Here is a 26,609-nt window from a genome sequence, read left to right on the forward strand (position 1 = left end):
ATTACTCTGGGAACGTGGAGAACCCACTTGGGTTTGTTGGGCTTTTTGTTAGCACCAAAGCTCATGCATTTCCTGGAGAAATGCTGCTAATGCTTTGGACTTTAACTTATTAAAGGCAGATAATACAGTTCTCATTAACATATAATAAAAGAGCTAGAGTAACTCATCTTAATCCTTTAAATTTTTGCTTCTTTTCTTGCCCCTTTTTTTGTCTTGGGTAGGGAATGGAAACCAAGCAGTTCCCCCCTGTGCCTTGGCCCATTCCTGCTGCCACCATGGTCCCTGAGCTTGGTATGTGCGCTGGTGGACCCACTGTGCTGATAGCATGTTAGTTTACATCTTCCTATTATGCAAGAAATGGCCCTCTGTGTGTTTGCTTGGGACGTAAGAACATGAAAAATTGCTGATCATAGATCATCTCCATAAATCTTACAGACAATAAGTCATAAAACCCTGTGTCCTTACATATGGTGGTAGCCCAGGGACAGCTTTACCAGATGTGAGCAACAGTCCCTGGGAAAAGAAAAAATCAGTTGAAAAACTTCTCCCACCATTTACAGTGCCTGGAGTTGGAGCTTGGGAAGGCTGGATCTGCTGGTAGTGTTGCTTTTCAATTTTTTCTTTTCTTTAATATCTCCTTAGTGTTACGCTGACATGTCTATTGCATGGTGAGAATTCCCTGTGCACTAATTAAAAGCACCATCATTTGTTAAATTCTCCTCTGCATCAGTTGCAACAGGACAACAGCATGACAGACCGTAAGGAGACTGTCAGGTACTCCCATGCATCTTGCATCTCTCCTCTCAGCATCCCTCCTCCTGCCTCCACACCAGGTGTAAGTGTTTTTCTCTGAGACAGCTCAAAAGAAAGGCAACTGGGTTATGGTCTGGAAATTGTCTTCTGTCAATAAGGGAGGCCTGGTTAGTTTTTTCCTCCCCTGGTTTGCATATCTATCAAGGCAAATTAAAGGAGGCAGAGGAAGGAGTCTAATAATTGTCTAATAATCGTGCCAGGCTCCTACTTCTCCCTGCTTATGAATGGAACCAAAATGTTTTTGCATAGTGAGTGAAACCCATGTGAAGTTGCCAGGCTTTGCTCTACATTTGCATGTAGTGGTGGAGGCTGGAAATATTGTTCTCCCCCCCGATGTAGTTCTGCTTTTATTGTCATTCTCTTCCTTTTGTAACACTGCAAAAAAATAAAATAATAAAAAAAAAAAGAAAGAATGTAAATAACAGCCAGCACTTTACAATAATTCTCAGTGGGATAAGGCTTGAACAGAGACACTCTGTGATTTACCATTTCAAAGCACTAATACTTCCAGCCTGAAACACCACTGTTTCATCACAGAAGCGGATGTTGTCCCTGCCTGCATGGAGGGCTTGCACCACCTTTCCCTGATGTCTGTAAAGGGACTCTCTTTGTCGGCCCTGTGACAGGCACTGTGCTGCTTGAAGCCCAAAGCTGGGATTTGGTTAGGCAGGGATGGAAATGGGGTTTGCAGGTTTTTGTTTTCTCCTTTCCTAGTGTTCATCCTCCAAGCCTTGAGAGGCAGTTTCCTCTGTTCTCAGGTTGTTAGTAGTGCCCTCGCTGCTGCATGTGGCTGCATAGGTGAGGGCTTAAATAACCTGTGCAAGCATGTCCAGAGCTCAGCTGCTGGCATGGGTCTCCCTCCTGCATCCCTGAGTTCAGAGGATGCTTTGCTCCTGTGAGAAAACACAGATGTCCCCATTCTGCTCTGGGCAGCAGTAAATTAATGCAGGAGAGTAGAAAAAAAAAGTTATCACCTGATTTTCGTACATATAAAAATCCCCCTTTTGTAGTCTGAAAAAGAGGAAAAGGCAAATTCTTGGTTGTGGCCCTGGCAGAGCAATATTAAGCAGGTCAAAACCAGCTGTGCTTTCTCGGTGTCTGAATTCCGCAGCTGTCAATGGGATCTGTATCTGTAGCACTGGTTTCACTGGGCTGTGGCTGCTATTTGAAGCACAGAAAAAAGACGTGCCTCCCTGACAGGCTGGAGCCTGTTTATGGCCGCTGAGCATTAGACCCTTGGTGACTGCTGCAAGAGAAGGGAAAAGCTGGTTCACAAATAAAGCAATACTGAGCAGAGGTATCAAAGTCCTGGTCCTGCACGAGCCTCTTATTTTCTTCTTCTTCCACTTCCTCCAGTAATTTTATTTCCCCTGTGCACTGACAGCAAATTAGAGCTTTGTATTAGAGGCACAAATTATAAATACATCAACCAGTGTTAAGAGTGGCTCTGTAACATTTGTCAGGTGAAATCTGTTATCACTCAAGTACAATTTGTTGCTGGGTTAAATCAGGTTGTATTTAAATTAATATTGCACAAGCAAGTAAAACTACTTTCTCCTCGCTCTTTTTATAAAAAGAACCCCAAACCCTTGTCTGAACCTTTTAAAGAATTATATATATTTATTTTGTGGGGGATCATCTGATTTCGTCCTAAGCCTTCTCAGAAGAGTTCTCAACATATGCTGAAGTGTTGTTAATGTTTATACCCCAGTTTGAGACGCAAGTGATATCTTAAAAATAGCTGAAAGCCCAATGAACCAGCTTTTGTCAGGGAGTGGGGGAGAAGGGAAGAATGTGTTTGGGTGTGATGGTTTGAGCCATTGCTAACATTGCTAGCATTGACTAGCAAAAGAATCAAGGTTTGGATGTGAATGCTGTGAGCACTTTAGTGTGTTAAAGTCTTTACAGATTTTCTTCCTCGAGGTGAGGTTATATCCTTTATAGCAACATTTGGTAGTTGCTTTAAATTATTAAAGGTATTTCAAAGGGTTGTAGCTCTTTCAGCATAGTTTGCAAAGACGGCCCCTGCCTGTATTCTTAAGGTAGGTTAATGATGACTTTCCTAGCGCAATGTGTCCAGGACACTGAGGTTAATAAAACCCGTAGCTCTTCTTCATGACTATCATGGGATGTTTAATGTTCAGGAGTGTGCAAGACCTCAGCTTAATGTTCCATATGAAGAATAGTGCTGCCAAGTACTCATCATCCCTAGTGTCGGTGCAGGGCATTAGGGGTGCGAGGAATGGGCCGAGCACGCTTGGGAAGAGCTCAAGTACCTCTGAGCAGAGCTGTCCTCTTTTGTAGAATCATGGAATCATTTAGGTTGGAAAAGACCTTTAAGATCATTGAGCCCAACCTTAACAACCGTTGTGCTCAAGGGCGAGGAGTTGGGACTGGCTTGTGGGGCTTTGTGGCTAGTGGTCCATGGCCATTGCTGGGATGAGGAGTATTTTGCTCAAAGAGGGCTCAGTCTTGATGCAGCATAGCTGATGATTCATTCTGAGCTGGCTCAATGAAAGCATTTGTTTATTTGATATGACCTCTTTATTTTCCTCTTTCCTCCTCTCCTGCCGCCCCCATCCGAGAACGGGAAGGAATTTTTTTTGGGGGTGAGGAATAATGAAAGATTCGTATGGGAGGGAAGGGTTTGCTCTTGTGAAAACACTCTCTGAAACAAAGGAAGAAAGGAGGTGGGTGTAAGGGGGAGTTAATTTCTCCCTTCCTCTTTCACCTCCCTCCAAAAGGAGCTTGAGACTTTAAAATAGTCCAGCATTGTTCTGGGACTTAGTGGGCTTTTCTAGCTGTGAATATTGCAGCAAATACCACAGCAATGACAGTATAAAACTGTCTGTATTCTCTCTGTGCGCTGGCTGGACAGGGATTTTTCATTTCATGCATCATTTACAGCCTTCTGCATTGATCTACAAAGTCAGTGTGTATTGCTAACACAAAGGAAAAGAAGAAAGGGAAGAGAGAGGCCTGAATGACAAAGTTCAGATCTGAAATCAAGTCTCAGTTCAAACTTCCCCAAAGCACTGGTTGTGCCTTAGTTTGCCTCATGCTACAAGGATGCTTTATATCACAAAGATCAGATACAGATTTGAGCCAAGTTTTAAAGCCCCCTTAACTCTGGACAAATTTGAGTCGGGATCACATCATAACAAGGAAAGGTCAAAACCATGGGCTGGGATTTTCAGCCCTTAGGAGTGGTCACTGCATGTATCCGTCTCCTGAGAACGGTTGCATTTACTGTGTTTGACACCTGCTTTTCCTGTAAGCTAAGACAACGGGGTATTTCAGAGTACTATGAGGTGGATTTACCAATTTATTTTAACTTCTGACCTTTTCTAATGGATGGCTCACTAAGCTGTTATCCCACATGTTAGCACTTGAGCAACATGCTTTCTCTTTAGCAGCATTTCCATGTCCTATAGGAGGAGGGAATGAAGATGTGAAGGGGGGATACAAGTGGGAGTGAGAGCACAAAGACAGGGGAAGCACTTAGGGGTTGGACTGGAATGACTGTGGTGGAGGGGTTGACTGAAAGTATTCCCTTGTGTTTCACTCCATGTACAGGGGAACCCACTACTTTATTTTGAAATAAGGCATATGTTTTAAAAAATGGAAGGGGAAAGCAGATCTGGTTTGCTTGTCCCACTCAGGGGATTTTTTTTTAGAAGAGAAAGCATAAACTGGAGGAGAAATGTCTTATAGAATTTACCTTGTTTTCCAGGTGTATTTCTTACCAAAATCTCCTCCTTTGACAAAATTCTACATCTACCAGTACAGTCTTCTTTTAGTTAAAAAGGTAGCATTCTGAGATGTTATTTTTGTAAAAAAAAAGCTCTGTCTAGGCATGTTTCACACACATGCAATTTTGCTTTATCATAGTAACAAGCACTCTAATCTCTCTCATCTGCTTTAATGAACTACTAGTATAATCTTGTCATTTCGGTTTGCAATACCTTGCCATTCAGTGAGGTCTCATTTCCCCTGCCAATTGCCCAAGGCTATTAGTCAGCAGCAAAGCTCGCTCGCAAAACCAACCCCAATCCAAAGCAGCAATGCCATGAGGTAAAAAGTTTGTCTCAAGCTGCTCCTCCAGCAACCAGGCAAGTTCTTCAGGTTCCTCAGTGGAGGCTGAGCTGGGTAGCCAAGCCAACGTGCCTGCCCAGACTATGATGTGCCCAGCTAGCACCCTGCTTGGGCTGAGCCCAAGGAAGGAAGGACTAACATGTCCCCTGGGATGCAGGTGGCTGGTGTACAGCACCCCGGGCTCTGGGCACAACGCCTCTGCTGGGGCAGGAGCTCTGCTCTGCATGGCCACAGGAGGAGTGGCTCCATGTTTTTATGGGGTTTTGGGACCTGTTGCCAAGATAAAAAGCAATACAGAACTTCAGATACTGCAGGTAAAAGAGACATGTTGGCTTCTGTGTAATTCCCAATCAAAGACAATTTCTCATTTGCAACAAGAGAGAGGCAATTGTGGATTTACAATCTGCGAACAAAGAAGGGAGAGCCTCCAACTGCCTTTGGTGGAGGAGGCAGGAGGATGAAAATGCTGCTTCGACATCAGTGTGATGGAATTGGTAGAAATCTTGGTGAAACCTAGTGATAACTTAAAGAAATCCAGTCATCATTCTGGAGCAGCCCCATGGCACAGGCAGAGGTGGGCACACACCCATGGGGATTTGAGATGCTGAACTTCCCCCTCACATGTATCATGCACCCCACAAAGCCCTGGGCTCATGGAAAGTGCCAGCTGCATGGAATCCAAACCTCCAAGAACTGGCTCTCCCCACCTACACCACTCCCTCTTCCCCAGCGGCAGGTGTTGGGCAATGCTTGAACCACCAGTTGTATATGGAAACCAGGAGGGTTTCCTAAACCACCCACCTCTGGGTGTTTGAGGAACTGAAATGTCCTATAAAAGGCAAATCCCAAAGTTTCTACGAGGAAGCTGAGCATGGCATTATGGGAAATAACTGATGACTGACAATCCTCTTGGCCAGTAGCATGTCCTGGGGTCTCTTCTGAGCATCTGCAATGTCTTTGTAGGGGCTGCCTGCAGTGCTGCCCTGACCATATGGCCAGTGATGTGCACTAAGCTGTGTGTGAAGGTGGCGTGTGCTTTCCCTGAGGACCCTTGGGTTGTCCTTGCAGGAGCTATAGAAGCATGCTCATGAGTGCCACTGAGTGACCTCAAAGGTGGACCTCAAACTCCTGGCTCAGCAGAGATGACATTCCAGGCAGGAGTCCAGTCCTGTTATGATAACAAATTGCATTTACTTCTAATGTATATATACTGGGCTTTGCAGTGTTTTGTTTTTTTTTCTGCTTTTGAGTATCAGAAATACCATCCTGTCTAGGTCCTTCTAGATCATCATCAGATCGCCTCCTAAACTTTAGATAATTGACTGGAACTAGGCTTTCAGGTCTTCAGAGCAATCTTTAATCTCTTTTTAGGGTGTCTGAAAAGGTAGCCTGTGCCAGATGTAATTGGTGTTAGTGTTGTGGTCATAAGAGCAAATGAAAGCAATCCCATAGTCCTTACTGCCTCCCCAGATTCCTATTGGTTACAATCACCTCAGAGCCAATATCAAGTTATGTCAATCATTACTGTAGGAAATGGGCCCTTGACATAGAGGAATCCCATTCAATAGCTTTCTATATCATGATTGATTTCAAGACTAAGTATAAAAATGTATCAGAAGGTTCAGAAGATCCACCAAACTTTACATACCCTGTTCTCTCATCCTTCCAATCTGATGAAGATAAATTTTCTGGCCTTTATCTTTTTCTTCATGTGCCTTTGGTATTCTCATTTGTGGTACAGCTGTAATTATTTCTTCCATTTGCCACTACTTTGAATGCAATCTCACTCTGGGTGAATGAGTATTCAACCAAACATTACAAGGTTTAGTAGATCTGGAATCTCAAATTAAGTGGCCTCAGAATTGTTACCCTGAGGACCTTTCCTGACTGGAAATTTTCATGTCTGCTTTTCTGAATGATGCATAGCATAAAGTGATTTAAAAGGTTCTCTAAATGACTTTTAGATTAGTGCTCTCAAGCCTAATCTCGTCTGTGAGAGTTGTCCTTTTAAAATACCTGGGCAATAGGAGCCTAAAAGTCTCCTTGAAAGGGTTGTGAAATGAAGATGTGATTGATTTATGACCTGGGAGACCAGAGGAGGAGTCAGAATGGGGCTTTGGAGCTGGACAGGGTAAGTGGCTCTTCTGTGTTCATTTTTTTCTTTTTAATCAAGTACGTCACTGATAGTGGTATTAACAAGAATTAATTATCAAACAATAATTAACACTGACAGTCATTCCTCCAAGTAGCAACCAGCTTCTCACAACCCACTAAGAGATTTCCTGGCTCCTCTTGGGTCACTTGGCCCTTGATGTATTCTGGATGAAATGGGAACTCTTACAGGTAAGTTGAGCCAGCGTTTGTCTCCTCAGATATCAAAATTAATTCCCAGTTAAAAACACTGTTATTTAAACACTGCCTTGGATTTTTCCCTTTTAAACCAGTGTTTCCACCTCTGTCAGTGTCACAGACGCATCTCCATGAAAAAACAGTAAGAAAGCAGAGTTCTTATCTGCTGTAATCTAATAAGCCGTCAGCGTGGAAAAAAAAAGGAGGTCAGCCAAATGCGGCTCCTTTCAGTTTAAAATTCTGAAAATGACTCACTCCTTATTTAGTCTTATAATGAGCTCCCGCCCACTTAGGGCAAGCTTCTAATTTCAGTTGCTCTGGCGTAAATCCAGAGGGCTTCCATTGAAGTGGATGGAGCTCCTGTCTATTTACATAGCTGCAAACGAGATTAGATCCTGGCCTTGGGTGCTTGCTGCTGCCCATCATTAGACAGAGCCTCCTACTCCGGGACAGAAGGCTATTTTCAGTGCAGACAGAATGGGATGTGAGCTCAGGTGTGCATCACTCTCCAGAGTGGTAGCTGTGAAGTTTCTGAGAACATGGTTGGTGTCAGAGCAGAACCATTTACGTATCTCTCTACGTATTGCACTACCAGTCAGTTTAGTTCTCAGTGCCCAGGGTTCATCATAGGAGGAAAACATCAAGTACTTTCAAAAGTGAGCGTGAGCATCACAGCTTCTCAAAGATTTCCAGTTCAGTATTATTTTGACATCACTGGTCAGGCAGGAAAGCATTGGTTAAGTATTTCTGACTCTTCTAACTTTGCTTGTCTGCTAAGAGAAGTTAAATTTAAGATGTTCTTTATTTCCCCAAACGTTTTCTCTTAAACCCTGCCTCTGTTCCTCTTTGCACCCATTGCTCTTCTGGACAAAAAACCTAGGGTGTGCCTTAGATGTCTGACAGCAGTAATGCAAAGCACAGCAATGCATATGACATTTGGCACTAAAACTCCTTGAATGTTTGTGGGAGGCGGCTAAGGCTTGGTGGCAATGATTGCCTCAGCCCCTTTGCCAAAACCTTGGCATGAAAAAGTTCTTGGAGGGCTTTGGAAGTCACTAATATCTTGAGGCTATCCTGGTTAATTAAGGTGCTTCCTAACACATCAGAAATTGTTCATTTGAGGGTCATTGACTTGGGCTGAGGGACAATATCTACCCTCAAGGCAATAACAATGTCTGTAGTAAGAGGGTGTATGAGCTGCTGGAGGGAGATCAGGGGGTCACGGTCCTTTAAACCTGAGTGCAGGCTTGTCTAGGGAAAAACACTTTGGCAGGGCAAAGCAGCAAAACCCCACTGGACAAGGACCAACTTCACCTTGTGCATCCAACTTTGCAACAGGAAGGATCACCAGTGTAGAGTGCTGCTGTCCAAACCAGAACTTGACCAAAACACTCGTGTTAAGCAGCCATGTACTTGGAGAGCGCAAAACAAGAAAAAAGCCTCAAACCTGAAACCTTTCAGAACCGGATGCAGTCAGGATGTCAGTTTTATATCCACAAGATGACACCTTAAGAAGCGTGGTGTTAGTGCACAGGTTTCAGTATTGACTCAAACAAAGACTACCACCTACTCAAGCAGAGCGGCATTTCCTGGGCTCCTAGCCTGATGCTGGCCATGCTTGTCCTGGCTGGTGTGCAAATGTAGTGCTGCAGGACATGCAGCAGTCTCAAATACCTTCTTATTTAATGCTGACATTTTACCTCTTGGAAAAGTGCAGTGGAGGTTATTGCTTCGGTACGGCTCAGTGAGACCTCGTGTGTGAGAATGTCTATAAATGTCCAGGATGAATAGTGTTCAGGCACTTTACAAGCTTAGCCTGTCACAACCTGTTGTGATTTATTATGGTTTAATGTAATTCTTAGAAATTACTCTTGATACACATGTTGTATAACTATTTCACAGAATGACTGCTTCTAATCACCTGGCAAAAACAAGGTTCAGGCTAAACTCAGGGAATTTTGACTGAACATGACAATTAAAATATTCTAATGCAAATTGTTATGTTTCTATTACATCCTGTAGCTCTTCATGGTGATTTTTCCTATTAATTCTTTCTGGGCTTTAAACCAGATTAAAGACATATTTTATACATGGGGCCAGGTTCTCAGACTTATGTTGCTCATCTGGCTCACAGCAGCCTGGGTCTGCCGTAGAGAGTGTCAAGAATGATGCTAAGCCACATGCAAAACTTCATTGGGCAATGCTTTACTTTGGCATACTGAGGGCTCATGTCTTCAGAGCCATTCACTTCACACAGGAGAGTAAGATGTGCTGATGCTTTTGAGGGTCTAAGCTGCTGTCCTCGCTTGGGGGATCTAAGCTGGAGGAAGAACAGATATCTAAAATAGCTATGACTTTCAGAGTTCAGCTTCATGTATTATCCCACTGTACAAATATACTTACAACATTGTCAGAGACTTTCAGAGAATGTTACTCACAGATTTCAGTTTCAGACATGAACTGCTTTCACAAGTGTTTATTTCATTTGCCTTTTTTGCTCCTTTTCTCCCTTCCTGTATGCCCTGGATCAGTGCAGTTCTGGAAAAAAATACAAAGCTGCTACAGCTATGAGAGTTACTGCATGTGGCACCATGTCCATTAGTCTGATGCTTCACCAAGGCATCACTTGAGATGCCTTTGCACGCATGCTTATAGTAGAATAAATTTTCTAAGCAAAGAAGCAGTCCCTCTGCAGATGTGACCAAAGCTCTTTCAAATCCGATGTTCCCTTTATTTGTATGACCTTGAAAGCTAAGATACTCTTATGAGAGGATTTTTTTTTCTTCAGAAATACCCCTTTCCAGCCAAGTAAATTAACTCTGAGCAAGGTTGCCATAATATTGATACCTCTGCAGTTTTACTCTAACCTGGTTTTACTGTAAAGTTTCTTTTCAATGACCAGAGCACTGGTTTCCTACCATATATAAAGACAAGATGGTTACCCAAGCCCTTGGGAAAGGCTCAAGGCTGCTTTGCAGCTGGGGTTTGTTGTAAAGGCTATTAAGTACCCATGAGGTGATGCCAGTTCTGGTCCCCATCTGTCTTGCAAGGCAGGTGAGATGGCTTTTCTTACCCAGAGAAGCACCATTTGGGGGTTCAAGCCAAGAAGACCACTACAGCAGACTGAACAAGTGCAGGTCTCCAGGGCTTGAGGTGCTTTAATTTTTTCTTAATTGGATATAATTATATATAGACCAGGTTAGAAATTCCCCCTATTTGCTCTGAATCTTGTACCACTAGAGAAGAAACCCTGTACTGTGGTACTGAGTCAGTCATGATGCCTATCATGAGCAGTTTTCACCTTGAAAGCCTTCATCTGCAATCCTATTGCAAAGTCTTCCTCTGCTCTTTCTTGGCTCCTGTGACTTTAGCGCAGTGTGAGCAGTGTTCAAACGAAACTGGAAGCCCCAGCCAGTTTCCTGGAGGCTTTGTCGTAGTGCTGCTGTCATGCTGCCAGCTGCAATGTCCCCCAGGGCTGCAATCTACTGCCAGCCTCTCATGGTATGAAGCTGGGATTAGAAACACCAGTATGTATTAAAAAAAGTCCTCCTTTAAATTAAAACTTTCCACATAGTTGATCTTTTAGCAAATAATGATCTGAAATGACGTGCCCGCTCTCCAAATCTAATTGTTAATTGGTCAATCGACCTCTAACTGACTGGCATATTGCTCTGATCATCTGAAAGCCTTTTGGCACGATTTCCCCAGCTCAGGTTAGTTGCTTGTACTTGTACAATCTGGTTGCAAAATGTCATTGCTCTGAATCATCAGGGCCAGCGCCAAGCCCTCTGGCATCTATGGGAAGGGCTCCCTGAAAGCTCCTGAGCTTTGGATGGTCCCATAGCTGCCTTATGGCTGGGCAGCTGGGGTCTGGGTGCTAAGGATGCTGCACCATGCACTCCAGCATACAGAGCCAGTGAGACTGCAAATGCTAATGTGTGACAGGAGACACAGCCCTGCTGTTTGCTCTGATCTTGAGCAGCACCGCCAGCCCTTTATCAGATTTTAATACAAAACAAGGGCAGTTAATTTCTACGCCCTTATTTTATCTTGCTGATGTTACAAGCCCTTTCTAAGTTTGGTTTCTTGTTTCCAGTTCCTGAACTTGGGCTGCAACAACAAAGTTATAGTTCAGAAATCTATAATTCAAACTTCAAGACCGAATGCACTTCCCATGCAGGTCTTTTCATAATTGGTTTTTGGACTGGTCTGTTCTGTGATGTGTAATTGTTAGCAGTTGTAAAAAAGATAACTCACGTTTTTAAAAGCCTAACGCTTGCTCTGTGCAGATAAAAACTGTGACAAATTATGTTCCAAAAAATCATAAAAGTAGAGAGACATGTTAATAACCAAAGGTGAAGTTTCATCTGGAGGTCAGCGGGAGCTATTAAAGTGGTCAGTAATTCCAGGGTTTGCCAGTAGCGATTTGGCCATATCACTTATCTACTCTGGTCCACGCTTAAGCATCTCCCTCAGTGAAAAAATAATCCACTGAGAGTAATACTGGGGTCAGAGGTAACTATGGAGGAAAAGCAATATTGTCAAAATAAACCAGGCTTTCAATGTACAGACATTCAAATTCCCAGCCCATTAAAATGTTTCAACTTTGACAATTTTACCACGCTATTTGGACATGTTATTTAAAATATTGCTTTTCATTAAGTTCAGATTTAAAAAAGAAAGGGAAAGAAAAGATCAAGCAGATCATGTTAAAGAGGGTATAAGGTAAGGAATGGCATTTCACATTGTCACATGAACATCTGGCAATAAAAGGCAATTTTTAGTTCCAGAATTTCAGAGGCATCAGAATCGGGCCAAACAATAAACGTGGATATAATGCAAATTTCATGAAGCAAGAGCTGGGATTGCAAAAATATTGCAGCTGTCAGCAGGGAATCCCTCCTGCCCAGCCAGCATACTTGCTGGGTGGTACTGAGATGAGAGGAAGAGCATAGATTTGCTTTTATTAGAATTGAAGTCCACCTTTAGGTGATAGGTAAATTCATGATCTGATTGATGCCTAAATAAGGGCTTCCACAGGCTTTAAAAGCAGCAGTAGAATCTGTGTCTGTGTATAGTCTGGGTTTCAGGAAAGCTGTGTTTAGCTCCTGGCTGCGTCTTTGGCACTCTGTGTTGGACCAAGGTTATTGCTTGAAGGCATGGACCTGAGACTCAAGGAAACATAATGGAAGAGGTGATTTTCTTTCCTCTACCTGTCTTGGCTGCAAGCAGTGGGGTCCATATAGAGCTTGCACTACATGAACACAGTGCTCAGAGTAACAAAGTTTGTAGCTTCTGACCTTTTATTAGACTCCTAATGTTATCCACATTATTAAAAATTAGCTCCCCTCTATTCGTTTAAGTGATTATTGTGAGTGACCCATCAACGGTTTTGAAATGACATGTCACTGTGCAAGATACAAGTTATCTCCATGTTTGTATGGTACAATATATTTGCCTATGTTCTGCATATCTTATGGGGTACATGCCAGTAGATTTGGTACTTTCTGTGAAGTATATTTTAGTACACTTTTTTTTGTTGTTGTTCAGAACAAGCTTCCTGGGGTTTAAATGATGCTTTGATATGTCTTAAAGGGCAGTTTCTCACAAGCATTTATGTAATTCATATATCTTTATCTAAAACCTTGGAATAGCTCTGATACATATGGATTATTGCAGGATAATTTATATGTTCAAACATGTTGTCTCATTTACATGTGTAAGTGCAGTGGTTCACTGCTGCAGGCATTTTTTCTTACATATTCAATGTACTTAGGAAAAAAAAACAAACCAGAACACCAACACAAAAGTTTACAAAGCTTAATTTATAGCTCAACAAGGAAACATGTAGTGGAGCATGTAATGAAAATATCCTGTTTACTTGCGTGCTATTTCAAATGCTCTCATTTTCTAATACTTGAGGCAATTCAATAAAATTATTGATTTACACCTGCTCTGTAACTTTGTTTTTGCAATGAGATTCAGCAGAAGTGAAACCACACATCTGCATACACCTGAAACTTGCAGCAATTTGAAATTAAACACATTGAGTGCTTAGACAGATGCTACCCAGCTGCTGTTATAGAGACATTTATGTAACCAATACTGCAACCATATACCATATATGTGTGCCATTGTAGGCTACGTGACATATATAGCACACAGCAAGTATAAATGCACATGACACAAAATCCCTGGACTACTAGGTATGAAATTCCAAAGCTTTTCTAATTTTTGTGATGGGGTATAAAAATGTGATGCAATGGAAAGGGGAAAAACATTAATTTCTTCATAGCTCTTTGAGGGATCCATTTGTCTTTGCAGAGAAGATGCAAGAAATCAGTTTCCCTCTAGGGAGGAGAAAAATAAGATGAGAGTAACAAACCTGGTGAATTCAGCCCATGGACCAAACCTGTTGTAGTAAGAAAGGTGAAAATAAGCCCAAATTGCAAAATTGTATTGCAAAACACAGATGAGAGACCTCAGACTGAACCTTGGGATCAGCACCCAAGTGTTCGGGTTGTTATTCTTCAGCTAATACTCAAGCTATCCAAGCTGTACCCTGAATATGGGAAACAGAATCCACAGTCTCACCAGAACAGGCTTTCTCATCACTGAGAAATAGCAATCTGTAGGAGAAAATAACTTGGAAAACCAAGAGCAACAGCCCCATGATGCTATTTGGTCTCTTAGACTAAAATCTAGCAAAAAAATAGAAGTACAAGAGACCCTTCAGCCTCTTCAGAAGGATTTGAATCTGCTTGGGACCTCAGTGCAGAAGATCTTGGGGAAACACTTTTTCCTGAATGGATTCAAGCAATGTACTTCTAAAAGAAAATCTGTAAGAATAACAAGCTCAGTCAGAGACTGTTAAGTTTCCCCTATGTGTAACCTAGTTCCTTTTTATTTTTTCCTATTCTGATTTTCTCTGTTTTTTTTTCCTGTCCCTTTGCAAGAGGGCTATTGAGATACAGTAACACCCACTGGTGGCAGTAATGGCAGTTTTATGGCTCCTCTTAGCTAACTGTTATCAGGCAACTCGGCACACAGAGTGGAAGGCACAATATTGCTTTAACACCCCTCTGATTTCCTTCCTCCCAGGGGGCAAATGCTCTGCAGAGAAACCTCCACACTACTGACCACAATTGCTGTAATTTGTTAGTCTAATGGGAAAAAGTACACAGTCTCTCAAAACTCAAGTATAAAATAATACTGTGTGATACTTTATATACATGGTGCTTGTGCTTGGAAGTGCCTCTGGTTCAGCTGAGCTCTTCCTTTGGAGAGTCTTGATAACCTGGATTAACTTTCCCAGGTTAGAAAAGCACTTACTAATAAAAATTATGTATCTGCAGTTAGTTGCTGCATAAAAAATGTTAAAACAGTTGTAGATGGTGGTGTTCGCTATGCAAAACAAATCTGCAGGCTTCGAATCATTCAGCAATTAAACTGAAGTTACTCTAGACATAAGCGCAGGAGTGTCTGCAGTTCTTGAACTCAAACTGTTGGAATAGAGGGAAAGTTTGGGGTTTACATCATTTATCCTCTAGAGAGCTGTATGATGGCAAGTGGCACTGTGGCTCTGCTTTGATATGGGGAACTGCAGTGATGGGTAGCAGAGCCAGGAGGGGCCGAGCAGCATCCTGACCCACTCTAATGCTGGAGTTCAGTATTTCTAGGCATCCAAACTGTATGTGTGTTTCTGAAACAAGTATTTGTATTCCTAAGGCCAGGGACTGACACTCGGTAGGGTTTCTGTGAACTGCCAGGGAGGAGCAAGACCTACACAGGTCTTTCATGACTATGCACCCCCGAGTCATGTAGAAATAGGCCCTTAACACCTCGACGGAATGCTGTGGATGTGATCAGTGTAATTAATTTTCTTTTTTTTTGTCAGCTACTTTCAAGTAATTTTCCCTATGGTTTGCACTTCTAGCATCTCCCTGCCCAGGGTAGCATCCAGGTACCCTGGCTGGGGCAAATCCCCATGGCTATCTCCAAAGCTGTGCTCAAACTTTGATCTCTTTGACCCTTCAGGTTAGTTAGGGAGTCCATTTAGTTGCAGAGATGGAACCCTAAGAAGTTCGACTTGCTAGTTCAGTATTTGGTGGACTTTTTTTTGGGTCTCTTTGTTTGGAAGAAGCATTAAAGTAGCAGAACTGCTGTAGTTATGAGCAGCAAAATTGTCAAAGGTAGCTGAAAAAGAGGACTCTTAAAGTTTCCTTTGCACACAATTCTTTAGCATGCCCTACATCACATACTTTTACCATGTAAACAACATTAATTTCCTGGGCCTCTTGTCAAGATGGTAATGTGCTCCGTGGGTACAAGGGCTCTCAGGAGCAGGATGCTGCTGCATATTGGTCTCTCCCAGCCCTGCTGCCTGCAGGCTGGCAGGAGGTAGCACTGCAGTTCAAAGGCATTACTGTAGAGGGCTTTCACAACACATCGAACAGGGATGCTGAGGTGGGTGGGGGTGGCAAGGCATTGGGAGCAAAAAGGCCCAGCTGAAATAAAATAATAATAATAGTAAAAAGTCAATCTTTCCCTATAGCTGATCAATATTAACAACAAAGTTGAGAGGCTGAACAGGATATATGTTTTATTGTGAGAGGGGAATATGAGAGAAATAAAAACTGAGGTGAAATACCTCTGCTGCTAATCAGACAATAAGATCTAAAGTTTAATAGCTGCAGAATGATCACAGGGCTATTGTAACTGCCTGCAGTTGTTTGAACAAGAGTCTTGAGCTTGCATGTTGTTAGTTATTGGAAAATTTCTCTGCCATTAAGTGCTTTGATGCGAGATGTACTTAAGGTCTGAAATGAGTGGAGGAAGCAGAGGAGCTAGCGAGTGCTGCTGCAGAAGATGCCTGAAAGATAGATTGCCTAGTGTCATATGGTATTTGATGCCTTAACTGGAAAATGCCTAACTGAGACAAATACGAGATAGATTAGCGAGTTATAAGCTCTTTGCAACTTCCTAAACTTAGCTCAGGTTCGGATGTTTCAAACACAGATTATCCACAAGTTGGGCTGGAAAGATATTTCTTCTGAGGCAGGAGGCTCTTCTGCTTTCACTGGAGGCTTTTCATAGAAGAAAAGCGGCAGAGAAACAATATTTCTGTGATTCCAGCTGGAAACTTGTTCACCTCCAGCTTTCTGTGGAGTAGTGGTCAGATGAGTAAATAGAAAAAATAAATCTCTCTTGCAACTTGAAGGCCATATACTTGCACATAAATTGAGAGGCTAAATAGTTGCTTTCAAGTCTGAAAGTAATAAAGAAATTAAAAAAAAACAATTTAGATGATCCACTGCTTAGAAATCCTTGTTACTAGGACAACTTGTTTCCATTTTTTTTCTCTTAAGAGTTCATTTCTCTCAAATGATATTTACCCAAAGCAACTTCCACATCACAAACATACTTATCTCTGCTTTATATCAGCCTTAAGGATTAGGAGTATGGATCTGTTTTCCAGACTGACCGTCTGACTTGCTGACCTGAGCTTGTTCGCTCACAAAGCAGCACATGATGCTGTTCTTGTCAAACCCACAGTCAAAACCCTTTACAGGAAACATGAGCCAAATAAGAAGGGATAAAATAGGAAATCACGTGGTTCATACATAAACTACGTGTAGCATGAAGGTACACCGATCTCTTCTGCTGCCACTTACCAGCTGCAATTAGGTCAACAAAGAGAGCAATAAACAGATTGATGGTTTAAGGCATTTTTCATCTTCAAAAGAGCTTCAAATATTAAAAATGAATCTTTACCTCACGCTTGGAGAAAACATAAATATTACTGTCCAAGATGCAGTTGAGCATTCTCTTTGTTCATAAAGTGTCGTAGAGTCTCTTAGCTGCATCAAGTGCCGCAGGAGCAGCCTGGGTTGGCACTAAGGTGTGGTGTACTCACCACGCTGTCCCCTCTCAGGAGGGCTGGGACCTCATTATTCCTGCTTTCCATACTGAGCACATATAAGTGCCTGCTTCTTGAAATCTGGACTAGCCAAACAGTCCAATCATGGGAATTAACTGCTAGCTGGCTATGGAGCATAACGATTTTACAAGCCTCTCCGTTTTCCAGTGCGTGTCCTGTACCCAAGGAGACCACAGGGGTTTACTGCCCAGGACCTCAGTGCCCCAGCCCATATGACCCAAAGTCATAGGGCAGCCTCCATTTATCAAACTTGGAAATGGAGTCATAGCCCAGAGCAGATGACTCCATTTAACACATATGGTGCTGGAATTGGTTAAACTGTCACCAGGGAATCCTAGAACTGATTTTTTTATTATTCTACAAACACAATAAAACAACGGGTATGGAGCTATTGCTAGGACTGTTTTCATACAAAATTAATAGTTTAAAAATTTGAGGATCACTCATGCTAAGGAGAGGAACACGAGGGAAATATTGACACAATGCAATTTGAGACAGGATCTTCTGCCTCGTCCTTTTGACTCTTCCATCACTGTCCCTATCAAACTGGGAAAGGGTCAATATGGCGGTGCTCTGTGGGGGAGCACTTAGTGCAGACATGGCACCCACCACTAGAACATCCCAGGTTTACCCCAGGCAGGTTCCTCAGCTGAAGTGTACCTGTCTTTTACAGTCTGTACAGCAGTATAATTTGCAGTCACAGCAACTTAAGAAAAACAGCTCAGGAAGGAGTGCAATAAATGTTATGTGTCTTACAGCTATGCCTAATACGGCACGAGAACCTGCTGAAGATTTTCTCACAGCTGAATATTCATAGCATGCATAGATTAGTTGTTCTTATATATATTCAAACCTGGAATTTTCTCAGTTAATGGTAGAAAAAGGTAGTACATAAACCATGAAGGACTAGTTTTCTCTGTTCTAAAATATTTGTATCTATAATTAGCTGATTTGGATGAGAGATTTTGGCTGACAGGATTTTGGTGAGTGGTGCCAGAGGAAGGTCACTGCTGTTCTTCTGGCATTGCTGTCCAAGCAGAGACAATCTTCTGCAAAACCAAGGTGAAATGGCAGACTGGTTTCCCTTGCCATGTTTCTGCAATGCAGAAAATTAGACAAGGCATAATGGAATATTTCCCTTTGACCAGTACTAAAATTTGGTTCTCTGACCTAGCCTGCAGAGCTGACTGAGACTGGAAGGTACCTCAAGACTCCAGCATGAACTTAGGTATCTTTCCTGAATGTTTTTCAGGTGGCTTATAACTCCATGCTTATACCAGCAACATCTCCAGCTTGGTTTGCAGAACTGTTTCAAAGCTGGTTGGAATTTCTTTTAACCTTTCTCCTGGATGTGTGCAGTCTGAGAGCCTGGCCCTGTTTTAAATGGAAGAGTAAAACTGTTTAAATTTAATGGGAGCAGAATTGGTATGTTGGGTTTTTAGCATTTAATCAGCACTTGATTAATATGTGGATGGTCTTGTGACCAGGTTCATTCTAGATTTGAACAAGTTCATCCAAAACTTGCCAGCACTTCCAGCCCTGTGGCTGTCATTGACTAACCTTTGAATGAAACAAATGGGCAAAGGATCAAACCCACCATCACATTTTACTTCTCATAACTGTAATATGTTGCATCTCCTCTCCCCCAAATAGGTACTTTGAGGCTTTGCTGCTTCAAGTAAAAAATTAATGAAAGCAGGCTTAGCACTCTGAAGTAACCACACAAAAATGACATGGTGTGAGCAATGGAGAAAGGGTAATTTTGAGAAACAAACTGACTTCTGGGCTAGCTTCAGTGTGGCTTGTCTTTACAATCACTAAAGTCATTTCATGTCAATTATGACAAAAAAAAACCCTGGATAACAGATGTCTTTGACTCCACTGTGCTGATGGAGTCTGAAAAAGTGTAGGATTGCAAACATGACCTCCTTAGATTTACAGAATTACCATATCGGATGTTATGAAATTTATTGCCAGCACTCCCAGTAAAGCCCCTCCACACCAGACTTGCTGCCAGCTATAATGTTCAATCTCACTGTCTCCCATTAGATTTTCATGATGCTACTCAGTGCAGCAGGTCACCAGCATCTGGGTGGTTTTTCCTTCCCTTCTTCCCTGTGTGATGTAATCGTTTGCAAGACTGGCAGCCCATGCAATAAAACTGTTTCAGATATCTATTAATATTTTAACATGCTTTTAAGAAAATTCCGCCTTTTGTAATTCTGGTCTCAGAACAGACACATATAATGGTTAGTGATACACATTATACTCAGAGCAGCCCTTCTGTAGGTACGTTTCCTTTGTTTGGACTCACATTTTAACATCTATTATTTAAAAAATGTTTGTTTAGATGTTAGGTTGAATTAATCTGATGATCAGAAGACAACTACTCCTCTTCTTCCCCAAAGAAATACTATAATTAAGACCACGGATTGCTTTTTTTTTTTCTCCAGGCTTTGCTTTTGCCCACTGGTACCCAGCTCTCCTCAGTGCAGTGGGCTGTGAGTGTGTGTCTATGGTCCTCAGGAATATGCTGGCTTCAGATATCATGCCAAGTGACAAAAGTTGTCAGGTTTCTATTAACAATAGGGCTGTTTTCTCTAATTACTTTGTAAAGCCTGCATCTGTGTGAACAGTCTGTCTTGTTCACAGACATGCACCTGCCATACCCAGGGTTCCTGTTTTGGAAACATTGACCCCAGGCAGTGTGGGGTGATGCATGGTCATAACTTTTGCCATATAACTTCTAGTTATCTTCTACAGTTGAGAAGTTGTAACTATACAAAGGAGAGCATGCAGTATGTTAATAGGAATCTATAAATTAATCTGTACATAACACCTTGCTAACACTTAGATTTTATAGGTATTGTGAGCTGAAAGCTTTACCAGTCATTCATCCTTTATTGTGTTCATTATGGGAATGTGACATCTCAGTATCAAGTATCTGTGCATATAATAAAACACTTCAGTGAATTAACTGGATGATTGGTACAGTATTTCTCCTTTCCACTAATCAGAAATTTAAAATATATTACTTCTGATGAATTCTTAGACCTTCCCATACAGATAAATTAACTAACTGGCTGTTAATAATGTTCAAGGGATTTAAAACAATATATTTTCAGTCTTTTATGAGGTTAATCTTAATCTATAAGCATGTATTGGACATATAGGAAGGGTGAAGGCGTGGCTGCAATTATTGGTTTAAAAGAATGAAGAGAGTACTTTTTCTGTCTCATGTGTATTAGAATACTGGCCACGTACTTTCAGTATTTACTGCTCAGAGGAGATGAAAAACTGAATGTCCTGCCCACTGGAAAACCCATAAGTGCTGGTAACATGAACAGACATCAAGGCCCACTTAGTTAATCACATCTTGTAATTAGTACCACCATTTGCTGTGAATGACTAGGAGATCATAGAATCATAGAATAGTTAGGGTTGGAAAGGACCTCACGATCATCTAGTTCCACCCCCCTCTGCCATGGGCAGGGACACCTCACAGTAAAGCATGCCATGCAAGGCTTCATCCAACCTGGCCTTGAGCACTGCCAGGGATGGAGCATTCACAGCTTCCCAACCCATTCCAGTGCCTCACCACTCTAACAGGAAAGAATTTCCTCCTTATATCCAATCTAAACCTCCCCTGTTTAAGTTTTAACCCGTTATCCCTTGTCCTGTCACTACAGTCCCTAATGAAGAGTCCCTCCCCAGCATCCCTATAGGCGCCCTCAGATACTCCTATGAGGTCTCCAAGCAGCCTTCTCTTCTCCAGGCTGAACAGCCCCAGGTATACAACCTACTGTAAGGAAATCTTTGACATTGTCCCACATAAGGGAGAAAATTGTGGTTGTTCTGATGACAGGCCACCATTAAGGAACCTTGGTTTTTGTCAGTGCCGGGGTATTAATAGCATAAATGTTGGCTCAGCAAAGTGTGGTTAAAGACCTGAATGCAAACAGTCTCGTTACTTCACTGAGACCTGGGTATTGCATAAATTCTGTGTTGAATGAGATCCCACAAAAACAGGTTCTTGAAATAAAGCCAAAATTCAAGTGTTTTGCTAGATTGCAAACAGTCTTCCAGATCAATTCAACTTGATTAACTTTTCTTTTTGTTTTCTTGAGACGCCCCAATTATTTATACCAGCCTTCTGGCCTTTCTTAAATGCATTCATGGTATCAGTGAGGCACTACATCCTAAAGGTGACATGCACTTCCAAGGCACGTGAAGTGATCAGAACAAGGAGAAACTGCTTATCTCTCACTGTGGTGAGAGCAGTTTATATTTAACTAAGATTAAATTGATTCAAATTTGTATTGATATTCTATGAATGAAACATCATAGCAAAACTCCCTGAAGTCCTTAAATGAAGGTGAGGTAAAAATGTATATGTATTTGCATCTATACATCACTTGCATGCATACCTATGCACCTATTATTAATAATAACATGCTTTTCATAACATTAACCATTGCATGTAGGAGCAGTGAAGATGTAAAGCACTTTCTCTTCCTGTAGGCTCGTACTTTATTTTATCTTCATTGCAGGACAGGCCATGCAGGTAAGTGCCCTGTCAGGGGAATCAGTCTTTGATTATGTGGTATCTCACTTCTGCTTTTGATCTGGGTGGAAGCTGTGGCGAGAGGAGACATCAAATTTTTTTAAATATGAAAACTCTAGAAATTATTTGCTTTTGAATGCCTTTTTAGGGAAAGGAAGAGAAGAAATGCAGCTTTCCAAGGCTGTTGATTTGGTGTGCAACTGGTAGAGAATGGTAGCCAAGAGCATCCATACCCCTGACTGCAGTCAGCTATTCCTGACTTTATGATGACCAGTGAGTGCTGACACAAAAGCCAGTCATTTTCAGATTATTATGAATATATTTCCTGTGAATTGTGCTTTTCCTCTGTCCAGTGTCTAGGGCGGAGACTCATTTCCAAAAGAAACAAAAACATCTTGCCTGGTTTTTGTGTTTATGGAAAAATACTTGATAAAACCTTAAAGTACAGTGAAGCTCAGAAACAGTCAACACAAAAAGATGGCTTTTTTGTTCATTATTTAATTTGAAACATTTCATAATATTGCAATTGGTCTTTTGATTTGGGATGGGAGAAAGACATGGGACTTGAGACACAAGATCATACTCTGAACATTTGGATTTAATAATGTTAATAATATTAATAATGTAGCAATAATTCAGACCTGCTGAATTTCATGTCCATAAATTCTATATCGTAATGGGAGAGAGGCAGTCATCTGCTGTAACCAACCTTTCACTATTTAAAAAGAAATACAAATATGGCCAGTATGGTGCAGCATACACTATAAGTAGAAAGAGCATAGTAGTGGAGGGAAAAAAAAAATCAGGGAGACGTTCTTTTCTGTCATGGTTTCTGTGGCTTTTATCCCATATCAGACTGACAGATGAGATAAACACCCCACATTTTAGTCAGATTCTATTGTTTTGTCAGAGTTACTTAAATGTATTTACAATCTCTGAAGCACTTTTTTTATAGTAATGGTAGTGAAGCCCTTCCAGAAGGAATAAATATGATATAACATTGTCGAGTACTTACTAATGGAATGACTTACATTACAGGGGATATTGTTCTGCTGAGCTCCACTAAAACACATATTTACTAGTCAGTCTAGTAGCCGTCTTGGCAGCCAATGCCATGATATCACAGCACTGTGTCTTTCAGGAGAACAACAAAGCAAGCAGAAATTCTTTCTCTGGGACCTTTTTTTTTGTCTCCATTGGTACATCTATATTTAAAAGAAACCACATCATTAAATGAGAATGAGCCACCTTTGCTATGCAGTGTGGTGATCCTATTCTTTGATCCTATTCTTCTTGGGATTTCATATGGCAATGAGAAATAGGGCATGCCAAGTCAGGAGTGTTCTAAACATTGGATGCAACTGATGGTGCCCCATTAGCTTAAGCAGGGCTGCTCCCTGCGGTGCAGGGACAGGAGAATAACAGAAGGACAGAAAGATGAGGAATTGTTTTGAATGAACTGGAGAGGTTCCTTGGTACACAGGTATTCCATGCAACATTTGTTTTTATTTATTGTAAATGCAATCACAATATAATGTTATTTGGTGAAGGAATAATGATAGGTGACTGAGAGTCACATACTTGGATTCCAAGTTCTGATGGAGTTCTTGGTCTTCTCCTGCTTCAGGGAGAAGTGTTATTCCCTTTTTCCATTGCAGCCAAAAACTCAGAAGAGAAAACTTCTGCCATTTGGGTTTGCTGGATAAGAAAAATATAGGGCAACTTTGGTGTTTATGAGGTAAGAGTAGTTCCAACATGCCCGGCACTCCTGTAAATCTGACCCTTATCCTTGTACTAGAAAACTAGTCCAGATGTGGGGCATTTTCTGCCTACTCATAGCCTTTTGGAAGAGATCCAGTTCAGAAATGTCTTCCTTCTTTATCAACATTGCACTGAAAAGCATCGAAACAAGAGAAAACCTCGAACACACAAAAACAGCTATGAAAAGCTTTGAAATTATGTTCCTGTAGCGTTTGGTCAGCTGTCAAACCAGGAGATCATCACACCACAGTTTGAACAGAGGGCCATTGTGACCTTAATTTTCACAGTGAGCCACCTCAAAGTTATTTAACATTGTTGCTCCTGTGATGGTGACACATTGGGAAAACTGATGCTCAGTGAAGCTTCGATTCAGGCTCCCACTCTGTTCTGCTGGCCTGGCAGGAGAGTGCAGTGCTGAAACAAAAACCAGGCTCCAGGGAGTTTACCTTTATATGTGCCTCTGTCATGAAATCAAATGGGGGGCAAAGAGATGTAAAGGCTTGAGGACAGGGTCTCTGCCTACAGAGTTGACAGCAGGGAAGGATCGCAGTGGGTTGTGGGCATGAAGTGTTCCTTCCTGGCACAGCCATATTTTGGTTACAGTGCCATATTTTGATGTATTTGTGGTTCCCACTGTGACTGTGTTAGCAGTGTAGTTAGCAACATGAGTGTCCCTGTGAAGGCACATACATGACAAACCATTAATACAGAGACAACCTGACAGGAGGGGGAGCAGACCGAGAGCACCACAGGCAAGAACTGTGCAGGGAGTGCTCAGACCTGGAAGGGAAATGCAGCTCTTAACTGGGGAACAGGATTAAAGAATATCTTAGTTTTCACTTCACTGATGGGTCTTCACTGCTCATTTGCCAGGACAAAAAGCTGTCATGATACATTTCTGGGGTTGTGGATGGTCCTATACTTTAAGTAACCAGCTCTATATTAGCCACATCAGGACTTTCTCCACCACATTTGGTGTCCTTTTCCATGTCAGTGCATTGATATTTGCCTGGAACAGGAAGAGTTATTCCTTTTTGGGGATATGGGGGTGTATTTCAGGACTATATGGAGCCAAATGTTTGCAATTATACTTTTTTTTTTTTCTCTACAAACTGCTTAAAAGAATGAATGCCTTTATTCAGTGAAAAAGTAAATGTTTTCCAGAAACTGAAACGCTCCTATTTTGTACCTGTGTAACCTGTGATTTGTTTTGTCAGCTACCTTAAGGTGCTGCCAGCTGTGAAAAAAAAGCTATTGCATGTCCCTGCCGTTCAGTGCAGTTGAAATGATCTTTGTAGATGAAGCATGTGAATATCAGTTTGCTACATTTATAAAGAGCTTTAGGGTACTTTGGCATGAAAGGTCCCATAGTAGTGAGAGATATTGTTACTATAAAAACATTTTATCCTATTTTAGTATGATGGTTTATTGAGTTTTAAAGTACTTTTCATGGCAAGGATATATATTAACAGCAGCAGCAGAAACAGATGGGAATAAATACATGTTTTCAAATGAACTTTCTGGGCCCAATTCTGTTCCTAATTCTGTGTGTTGTAAACTCGGAGTAAGCATGTTTAATTTAGAGACAAATCCTCTGTTTTTTTATAGATTAGTTACTGTAGTTTTAATGAAATTATGCTTGGTATCTCTTCTGAGAAGAGATGAAATAGATTTTGGACCTTAAAGTTTATTTGAAAACAGTTTTGTCCTTCACTGTTGCTATACCTACACATAAACACCTGCAATTTTGTCTGCCACTCTAAAAGACCAGTATAAGCGAAAAAAATTAGTAGGAGAAATACCAGTGGGTACTGTAGCTGAAAGTTACGTAGATGTGATATCTAGATACTACAGACAGTGCAGCTGGAAACATTAGCAGTAGTTCATGTATGATGAGCCACATCTACTCCACCATCCCCATATGAAGAAGAGAATGAACAAACATGTACATCTCAATACCATTGTCCTAGAGAAGGCTGTTTATGAAGGACCTGATGCTAAATGTACGTGTACTTTTCTTGTTTATTACATGCAAACTGGTGCTGTTTCATGACTAGCCAGAAGTCTACACATGGATTTCAAGATCCTCACAAAAATAGAGAGATAGGTTTTCTAAAGGCAAGAGAAATGAAAGGAAATGAAATAGTCCTTTCCAAAGTCCAGGTTTTAATTTAATGTAATCTTTCAATATTTCTATAGAAAACTTATGCAAATTTTAGCAAGTTTTTTCCTGTTGTATATTTACACTACTCTGTTACTACTCTTGGTTAAAATGAGACTGTACCGTGGAACGCAGTGCTGTGGAAAATATCTCAATCTAATGTTAAAGAAATCTGTTGTATATGGATAAATGAACTGACTCCTTGACAGAAAAAGAAATTAAAATGAAAGCCAAAAATTGGCATGTTAATGGAGAATTTAAGTTATGATTTCTCCTCCCCTGCCTCTTCTGGCTCTTCATCTCCTTACACCCGTTCACTAGAAACCACGGTAAAAATAATAGAAGTTATTCTCAGTCAAGCCTATAGGTGATATTGAGCATGTGGCAACGTATATTAAAAAAATTCTATATACTATAAAAACCCCATCACTACAAAAAGGTGACATAGTCCTTTAAAAATAGCTCTTCCAATCCATTGTGCAAAGACACTGACAAAGATTGACAGCTTTTAGAAAGGTGTAATGTTCCCAAGCCAACTGCTAGCACAGCTCAACAAGATAAAGATCAGTAATTCGATCCAAAGGAGAAGGCTAAATGTTAGAGGTTAAGCTGCTATGTTCCTAGTACTAATCAAGCTTCAACACCTTATTTTAGCATCATCAGACCTCAATAAGGAAATTTTGAATTATTATAGCTCCAGCATTCTGGTACACATTGATGCTCTTCTGAAAAGCTGTGGCTTAAAACATGCTAGCTGTCATCTTAATTGACACGTGCTGGGTCTTTTCGACTAGGTCCTGATGTGCTATTTTTTCTTTCTTTTGCTTGGATATTGATAATTTAAGGTTAAGATACTTTTAAGGTGCAGTATGCTGCTCTAATGAGGACTTAATGGAGTGGAACAGTGATCGTTTGTACAAACTATA

The sequence above is a fragment of the Pezoporus wallicus genome, unplaced genomic scaffold (assembly GCF_028554395.1).
Source record: "Pezoporus wallicus isolate ANWC-B61680 ecotype Strahan unplaced genomic scaffold, APGP_CSIRO_Pwel_v1 contig_420, whole genome shotgun sequence".
Taxonomy (NCBI): Eukaryota; Metazoa; Chordata; class Aves; order Psittaciformes; family Psittacidae; genus Pezoporus; species Pezoporus wallicus.